General features: G+C 42.0%; 1 long non-coding RNA gene across 2 annotated transcripts in view; it reads right to left on the bottom strand.

Moving 5' to 3' along the window:
- Positions 1-552: 552 nt before the first annotated feature.
- LOC101691309 overlaps positions 553-9,609 on the bottom strand; it is a 30,509-nt gene continuing 21,452 nt past the window's right edge. For both annotated transcript variants that reach the window (XR_001179182.2, XR_001179184.2), the window contains exons 4-5: positions 3,409-3,578; positions 553-1,165 (exon numbers count right to left, since the gene is read on the bottom strand). This is a non-coding gene — a long non-coding RNA (uncharacterized LOC101691309). The remainder of the gene's footprint in view (positions 1,166-3,408; positions 3,579-9,609) is intronic.

The following is a 9,609-nucleotide window of genomic DNA, read 5'->3' as shown; positions in this document are numbered from 1 at the left end:
AGGAATACGACATGAGAGGGCAAAATCTTCTGAAAGACTGGAAAGCCATATCCATTTGCAGTTTGCATCTCTCAGGTACACAGCTTCACACATGGGCTTCTGTGCTGACAGATCTTATGTGGGAGATGAAGCATATAACACCTAAAGGGTAGATGAACAAGGGAAATTCTAATTTCTTATTTTTTATGAGGAAATCTACTAATGTATTTTTATAACCCGATGGTGGATTTATAGGACTCCCTGGCCAAGCAAAAACTGGAAGTCCTGTCTCTTGACCCCTTTACCCCTTCACTCTTAGGGCTTCAAGTAGCAACACCAATATTCCAGAATGTCTACCAAGGTCAGAATGTGACCAACCTTTTCTTTCTTATATCAGTCATACTAGGCTAGATTGCACTGTAGTAACAAATAAACCTCAAATGTCAGTGGCTTAGAACAATAAAAGTTTATTTCTTACTCATGCCGCCTGCTCTTCATGGGTCTTCTGCTCCTACTGGGCTCACAAGGAGATGTGGGCTGAGAGAACCTCCACCTGGAATGTTGATGGTCACTCTCTGTGCAGGAGAAGGAATCACTCACTGGTTCTTAAAGGTTTCTGTCTGCGAGTGGTATCTGTCGCTTTTGATCATAATTCATTTTTTAAAACAAATCACATAGACCCAGTTAACTTCTTGTGAGTGGGGAATTTGCCTACAATGAGAAGAAACTGAAGTATTGGTAAATAGTATTAATAGCTCCAACATTGAATCCTTCAATCATACTCAAAAGTGTTGAAGAGCAGATAAAATTGTTGTTCACTTAACAAAATAAATCAGGATGATTTCAAGCAGGTGATCCTGTTATCCACCAGAATATTTACTTTGGCTATTGTTTGTCTGTTGGTCAATCTTTCCTACATATCCCTGAGCTTTTGAGGGCAGTCATTGGTCTTATTTATCTTTGATTACTTTATGCCTGATACAGTGCTAGGAACATGTACATCAGTTTACTTGGGTTGTAATAACAAAATATCATAGACTGGATAACTTAAATGACAGAAACTAATTTTCTCATGCTTCTGGAAGCTAGAAGTCCACAGTCAAGGTGCTAACATGGTCAGTTTCTGGCAAGAGCTCTCTTCCTGATTTACACACAGTTGTCTTCTCACATGGCCTTTCCTTGATGTCTGTGCATAGAGAGAGAAAGAAAGTGAGAGAGAATAAGCTCTGGTGTCTCTTCTTAGAAGTATACTAATCTTATAGAAGTATACTAATCTTATCAGTGGGGGGCCCACCCTTATAATCTCATTTAACCTTAATTACTCCTTTACTCTAAATACAGCCACACAGAGGTTAAGGCTTCAACATATGAATTTTAGGAGGATACAAACATTCAACATATGAATTTTAGGAGGATACAAACATTCATGCTGTCCATAACAGCATGGTAGGCTTCAGTGTTTTTTGAATGAATTGAATGATGAATGAATGATTCCAATTAACCAATAGTCTTTGCTTAGTGAGCACGTGCCACTTTTTTTCATCTTCCTTTCCCCATTCTTCCTCTCTTGCAGTCTTTCAGTGAGGCCCTCTCATTCTTCAAGACCCAGCTAGCACACTGCTCCTTAAGGAAAATTCTCTGATCTAAACACCCTTGTGCACCTTCCCAGGCCTGAACCAGCTGTTTCCTCTTCTCTTCTTCTGGAACACCTGACATCTTTCTCAGGTAGTATTCTCCACAGAATTATAATTTTTTACACACATGACCATCTCCCACACTGTGAGCCCCCACAGAGCAGACCTGGTAGGTGTCAGGTGCCTGGCACCAGCCATGGGGTCTGACTCATATTGGTACTCAAAGTGTGTTGTTCAAATAAATAAATGGATTAATAGGTCTTTTAGACTATATCCCTTTTTGACATGTTAGTCTTCTACTGTGTGTGTGTACTCCTACATTGGATATGTAATTTACCCATTAGACTGGGGCTGTCAGTAACTGTAAGGGGATCAGATTACTTGTCATGCTTATCATTAAAGCACATTCAGACTCATACAGTGGAGGCAGCTAGTCTCATCTCATTTTAGCTTGATACATTCTCAGCTAAGATGCCCATCTGACACCTGCAGGCTTGATGCTGTCTCTTTAAAATCTGAGCAGTCCTCAGATGTCAGGGAACACACCTATTTACCACTGTATCCCCAGAGCCCGGCATGAGGCATCGCATGTAGTAACCTAAAGTTTGTTGAATGATTTAATTAATCCACTGACTCCCCAGAAAGACAGACCTTGGAGCATCATTTCTATGCCTTTATGTGGCTGGAACAAGAGGGTATTATGCTAAGCAATGCAAGTCAATCAAAGAAAGACGAGTATTGTATGATCTCATTGATATGTGGAATTTGAAAAACAAGGCAGTAGATCATAGGAGGAAAGAGGAAAAAAGGAAAAAAGATGAAACCAGAGAGGGAGACAAAACCATAAGAGACTCTGAGTCTTAGGAAACAATCTAAGGATTGCTGAAGGGCAGGGGGTAGAGCGATGTGGCAACTGGGTGATGGACATTGGGGAGGATATGTGTTGTACTGGTATTATACATGAGACTGATGAATCACAGATCCGTACCTCTGAAACCAATAGTACATTATATGTTAGTTAGTTAACTGAATTTAAATTAAAAATAAATAAAATTTAAAAAGATTCTATACCTTTTTTTTTTTTAAGATTTTATTTATTTATTTGACAGAGAGAGATCACAAGTAGGCAGAGAGGCAGGCAGAGAGAGAGAGAGGAGGAAGCAGGTTCCCCGCTGAGCAAAGAGCCCCATGTGGGACTCGATCCCAGGACCCTAAGATCATGACCCGAGCCGAAGGCAGTGGCCCAACCCACTGAGCCACCCAGGCGCCCAATTCTATACCTTTAAAGAGGAAAAGATCAAGGTATAAAATCTGCGACTTAGAAGATACTCGTGTTACATGTGCTTGGACTGATTTCAAACTGTGTTATTCCAAAACCTCTGAGGGGCCATGACTATTTCTCCTCCTTATGAAGATCTCTGGGAATGGAGAGCCTGCCGTATCTCACTCAGCCTGCAGCAGCATCCCTGCTGTGGACACGGGCTTCCAGCTCCTCGAGCAGGGCCCGAGTCTCTCCTCTTTACATCGCCAGCAGAGTAGGCTCACAGCTCTGTCAAAGGAACACACGTATGGCTCCGAAGATGGTGGCCTTACTTTTGTCCAGAAGGTGCCAGGGACAGAGCAACTCCCTATTATAGTAGAAACTCCATGCATACTTGCAGTAAGGAATGAAATTGTGGGGTTATGCGTGTTAGGATACACCTGTTCTATACAGGAAGCAGGAGCCAGAAGGAGGTGGGGCGGCCATCCACCTGCTTTTCGTATCTGCCTCTGCAAACGCATCTAATTACCTCACCTCCATCCGCGGGCCCTTGGCAGAGGCCACGCGTTGGGTCTGCGCGGTCCTGGCAGCCGCAGTGTGGAGGGTGAACCCGATGGCCTCTTCAGTCTATTTAGCAGGCTCTGAGATGTGTAAGTACATTATCTGCAAGGCTGGTAAAGAGCGCTTGGGGAGGATTTGTGGGTCTGTGGGAAGGACAAAGAAAAATGTTTTCTAATAAATTATTCACCATCTCACAATCCCTTTTGGGCAGATTGTTGCTCAGTTTGCCCCGCGCAGCTCGGTGCCTCTTCCCTCCGCGTTCAGACGCGCTGTTTCTCACCTCCAGAGAGCAGCAGAGATCTCGGGCAGGCTGCTGCGGCTAATGGTGGCAATTAATAACTTGTCATAATCCCGAGGATGAAAGGGAAGGCGCCCCATCAGCAGGCGGGTCATGGCGCTGCTCGGAAGCAAATGAGGTGCAGGTGTGGCCACGGCTAAGCGCGGCTCTCAACACCCGGCGCGCCGTGGTGCCAAGACCCAGACCCCGTTGGGGTTCGCGGGCGCGCACCGCCCCAGGCCCTCCCCGCCCCCCACACCGCTAACCCCGCTGCAGAGAAATCCCCGGAACGTATCAATAAATCAGAGCACACGGCCCAGAACCTTCCAAACAGTTAATTACACTCTGTACACTGTTAACTCTGCCAGGCCCAACTCGCCTGGGTCCCCCCCCCCCCGCGCTCCCCCCGACTTGGTTAAGAATGGCGCACCTTAAACTCTCCCCTCCACTCCTGTGTACCCCACCCCCGATCCCCACTTCTACTCCGTGCAGGGCGTGGCAACCTTTAAAAGGGAACCTGGTAAATAGCCAGCGTGCTGAGCCTGATCTGATCTGTGCTCAGGTCCCCCGTGGAGCTGGAGGACACGAAACCCTTGTTAGGGTTTTAAGAAACCGCAAAACACAGAATCACTTATTTCCCGACAGCTCCAACCCAGTTGCCTTTCCTCTTGTTTCCATTCTTGTGGGTCAGTTCTGCTTGAAATGAACCAAGTTTACAAATCTCTTCTGGTTTGTACACTCCTATTATGCATACGAGGTGATGCATTTGTAACTGTCACACAAGTCCGGGTGATACAGCGCTCTCATCTGACCCTATTCATTTAAATGGGTGCGTCTTGATGACATTGATTCATGTTATAAGTTATATCCATGCATTATAATCTTTATGTGTCACCGTACTGGTTATATCTACTACAATGCAGGGTGGAGGGGGCTGTGTGTGTGTGTGTGTGTGTGTATAGACAGAAAATGATGGTGAGCAGGATTTGAGAGTGCTTTGAACAATATGAAGTCCATATAAACTCCAAAGCTTCCTAGATAAGTTTATTATGTGTCCCTATCTTGAGAGAAGGAAATTTACATGCGGAACAGTCCTAGGTGAGGTGTCTTGCTGTAAATATTCTGCTAACTTCTTAATATTTAGAGTATGTGTGCTTCAAATGCATATCGCAGCAAACTAAAGGGGTAAGTAAACATGATTATGCATGCATGTAAGTCTTTATCAAGGTGGGGTTAATAATGTTTTAAAGCAGAACTATTTCTCATGAAAATAGCTGCTCTTAATAGCCTCTGTCTCTTTATTGTGCTTCTTACTGAAACATAAATCACTAATATGTTTTCAACAGCAAAGTACTCTCTTTTTCCATTGTATTCACAGATTTAGTGGCATTTCAAATAGATAAACACAAGCAACATCTATCAACACTACAAAAAGGGCGCCTTAATCAAAGCTCCAGGTCCCGGGTCTCAGCATCTCCATTTACCTTGAGATAAATCCATTGGTGTGACCACCACTGCACAGGGTGACAAATCACCCCAGCCGGCCGAGCAGCGCAAGGGCTTATTGGCCTTCCTTTAAGTGGTCTTACCCTTCAATGAAAAGGATGGGGCTTGTCAAGCAGGACCAGATTAAAGTTAGACAAAAAGAAATGATCTGTTATTAGAAAACTCCGATTGAGAATCACAAAACAGGAAAGAAATATGAATAAAAATTTCCAGGGGGAAGACCATCTGATCCCAACAGAAATTAACTCCCATTATGGGCGTGAGGTAATAGATGGCCTGCAGTTGGAGCTAATGAGGATTTCAGATTAAGGAGGTGTGGGGCTCGGCGGGGGGTGTTAGCAGCTGCTGTGGGCATCCTAATGCTAAGTTCAGAAGAGACCTGGGCTAAAAGGAGGTGTTTAGGTAGGGGGTGGAAATTACAAGCTCTTGGAAGTGAGTGCTTACTCATGATTGCATAGTACTTCAAAGAATAACACTGGTAGGAATCTCATGGGGCGGATTGATTTCCCTGTGTCTGAAACAAGGGAAAGTTGAAGGCCATATATGACTTGCCCAAAGTCACACAGCTAATAGTCAGGCCGAGATAATCTGTCTGTTTCCAGTTCACTGGGACTCCATTATTTGGCCTAATCCTGAGAGATGACCTTGTTCTGCCTCTGGATTTAAGGATCTTACCTTGCCAGTTAACTGCAAAGGGAGAAGAGAATGGTACACTATAGTTAGTCTTCTTAGTGTAGTCTTGCTTGAGGTAAAGCCTAATGCTTATACAAATAGTAATAGCTAATGCTTTCAGGTTCTTATTGGGTGCCAGTCTCTGTCTTTGCATTATCTCATTTAATCCACAGGTAGCTACAATCAGAAAAAGATACTGAGACTTCAGTATTTTTTTAATTTTTTTTTTTAACAGAGGAAGATACTGAGACTTAAAGAACATAAGCAGCCTGCCCAAGGTTGAATAATACTGAAGGAGTTTGTTTTTGAACAAAGCAAACTACCATAAGAGTGATGCTTATAACTACTAACCAACACTGCTAGGCAAAGACTTACATTTCTTGTAGGAAAGTTTGTGCAAATAAAAGTTAATAAGCAAAATATATATGAAAAAATATATATAAAAGGGATGAAAACTTGGATGCTGAGGAAAAAGCAAAATGCCTAGATCCTTGATACAAATAAATACCTTCTGACTTCCCCCAGACCTTCTGATTCTGGGCTCAGAAAAGGATTTAAAAAATCAGGCTATGAAGGTATGATAGCCAGTTCCATAATTTAAAATAAATGCTATACATGGCATAATTACTCAAAAAGAAGGCAGACTAGCAGAGTGCAGTGTGTGTGTTTTGAAGCTGATGGTCCATGCTGGGTTCAAATTCAACCTCTGGCATTTCTAACCCAAGAAATTTCCTCTCTTTCTCATCTTAGTTGTTTCCTGTATCTGAATCTTACATAACTGTGTTGTGCCTCAATTTCCTCATTTGCTAAACAAGGAAATCATGTATACTTCACAGGGTAGTTATGAGGATTAAATGAGATGATGGATGTCAAGAACTCAGCAGAGGTCCTGAGGAAGGGTAAACAGTTGGCAGTTGGCTATACCCCAAATCTGCCAGAGATCTGAGAGTCACCCCCTTTCTTTCCCTGTGCAACATCATGGGAAGATGCTGACCTCAGAGATGCTGAATGGACTGCGCTCTTGTCCACACTCTGCCCAATGTCCACTGCATGCATAAAAATGCAGTTCAGCTTTTGGATATTGCCTCCACAAAGATATTTGGAAATTGCCGACTTTTTCATTGCCTTATTTTAGGCCTAATGTCAGGTGGATATGAACAGGGATTCTCAAATATGAAAGAAGGAAAGATATCTAGATCACTAGAGAGAAAGAAATGGTAGACACCCAGCTAAAGAAATTAAAAAAAAAAAAAAAAGGAATCTCAGTCCATATGTTTGAGAAAGCCAGACCAACGCTGGCCCATCCAGTGAGTTAGTAAGTCCATTGGATCTAGTGATACAAGAAGATACCACAAATACCAACCAAGGCTGTTGCATTTCCCTGGGACTAAATCTGGAAGTTTAAATGTGCCGAGTTGGTTATTGCTATGTTTGATTTGTAAATCAGTCTAATTATGATAGCATTTATGGGAGATGTTGTGTCAAGAACCTATTTTCTTTGATTATTTACACAAAGAATCAAGCTGGGTAAAGGAATGTTTTATATTCATTCTGACCTGAGAAATTGGTAGCTAGTAACATCAGAGGAAATACCATATGCCAATTACTAGCCCCTCCATTTATCAATATAAGTGCATATTCTCTGTGTTTCACTGTGTAACTCAATCCAATTTAAAAGGAAAACTAAAATAAAATATCTTTATCAAATATTTCTAATGTCTAAAACGACCCAAGCATGCATTATGTTTCATTTGTATTTAAAGGCACTAGCATTTTCAAGACAATAGTGATAGATAATTACAGGTAAGGGTATTGATATATTTTGCATTTGTGTTTGTATCTAAATACCTACTGCCTTCTTAATAAACTTTAATTAATATGCTTTCAAGTACTCTGAATGTAATTTTCTGATTAAACACATGCATCAGACTCACCATCAACTCATTAATTTCACATAGATTGAATTTTAGTGTTTGTATGCAGTTAAGTGTGAGGCGCAGGACATCCAATAATCATTTTGTACTTAATATGAACAGATATATTTTTTGATTCAGTCCAAACCAAATCCCTAGGACACAAATGAGGTGGTAACTGAATTCTGTGGCTTCAGAATTTGCACATTTAATGGGAAACAATTTCAAAGCCTCTGCCGGTCATTGGAAAGGCAGCTCCATTCTGCTTTTTCCACAGAGCAAAATCTTTCTGAGAACAATGCTTATTATTGATAGGTTTAAAGCACCTCAGGTGCTTGCCCATTGTGTGTATTGCTGTCACTCTGTCTTCTGAGCAGTGGGGAAGCAATGATGGATAACATAGAGAATAATACATGATTCTTGATTGAATGCAAAGCTATAATTCAGTCTTGGGGTTCTACTGACGTCACAGTGCGTGAGAACACAGCTCAAAGAGGTTTTTAAAAAAAAAAAAAAGAAAACAACAGGCGATCCTTGTAATCGAGTATGGAGCCAGTGGATCAAGGCACACACTATAGCCTCCTTGAGTTATTTTCAAAGGAGAAAAGCACCTGGGGATGTAATCTCCTAGGTTAAGGTCAGCTGTGCTCCCAGGTAGGCAATGAGGGTGTATTGTTGGCTCCTACCCAGTTCATTCCTCATTTGCTTTGTGACAGGCAAATGAAAACTCTCAGATGTGGAGAATAGAACTCTCTCCTCTTCACCCTTCAAGATATCCTCTAACTCAGGGTTTCCAAAAATTTCTCTGATCAAATTATGTCGACACAGTTAAATGAGAAAGTTTTTGCAAAAGATTTAACACATAACCCATAGTGCATCTCAATAAACGAAAATTTCTCCCCTTCTTTTAGTTGCCTGATCTATCAGAAAGTTGCCCTCCCGACCTTGATATTAACAACTCAAGAGTGAGGACTAGACTGCAAATTTCCTCAGCACGCCCTGAAGTATTACAGTAAGTATTTGAAAATGATGCATGGATTGATAGAAACTGTCAGAGCTAGGATGAGGCCTGAAAATCCTTTTCTATTCATGCTCTTACCTAGAGCTCTAATACTTCTGAAGGTATCAAGGAGTGATTCTTCCTTCAGGCTTGGGGAACCCAGGCCATACCTTGCATAATCCCTTGAGCCCCACCCCTGAAATCAAGAATGATAATAATGAGGAAGAGGAGGAGAGGAAGAAGCAGTCATACTTTAGTAGTGCTTAATATGTGCTAGGCAGTCAGTATTTTAAACACAGGAACTCATTTAATCCTCCCAATATCCTTATAAGTCAGGTTCCATTATTGTCATCTCCACTTCACAGATGAAGACACAGGCACAAAGAAGTTAAAAATAACTTGCCTAGGAGTACCTGGGTGGTGCAGTTGGCCAAGTGTCCGACTATTGGTTTACACTCAGGTCAGGATCTCAGGGTCTTGCGATCAAGCCCCAGGGTCCTGAGATAGCTCTCATCAGGGAGTCTGCTGGGGATTCTCTCCCTCTGCCGCTCCCCCTGGGGCTCTCTCTCACTCTTTAAAGAGACATAAATAAATCTTAAAAAAAAAAAACAACAACCCACAAAAACAATTTACCTGAGGACACAGCTAATAAGTAGCAAGGCTATCTCAACCCAAGTAATCTGGCTCTGTGTCTGCTATACTGACTTTACTAAGAACAGGGGAAGTCAATCTAGAACTATCATAACACCTTGGATGTTATCTAATCTAAACTAATTTTACAAATAAAAAGACTGAGGGCCAAGAGG

This window comes from Mustela putorius, unplaced genomic scaffold (assembly GCF_011764305.1).
Source record: "Mustela putorius furo isolate JIRA1106 unplaced genomic scaffold, ASM1176430v1.1 tig00003853_pilon_pilon_pilon, whole genome shotgun sequence".
Taxonomy (NCBI): domain Eukaryota; kingdom Metazoa; phylum Chordata; class Mammalia; order Carnivora; family Mustelidae; genus Mustela; species Mustela putorius.
This window is presented reverse-complemented; position numbering and strand designations above follow the sequence as displayed.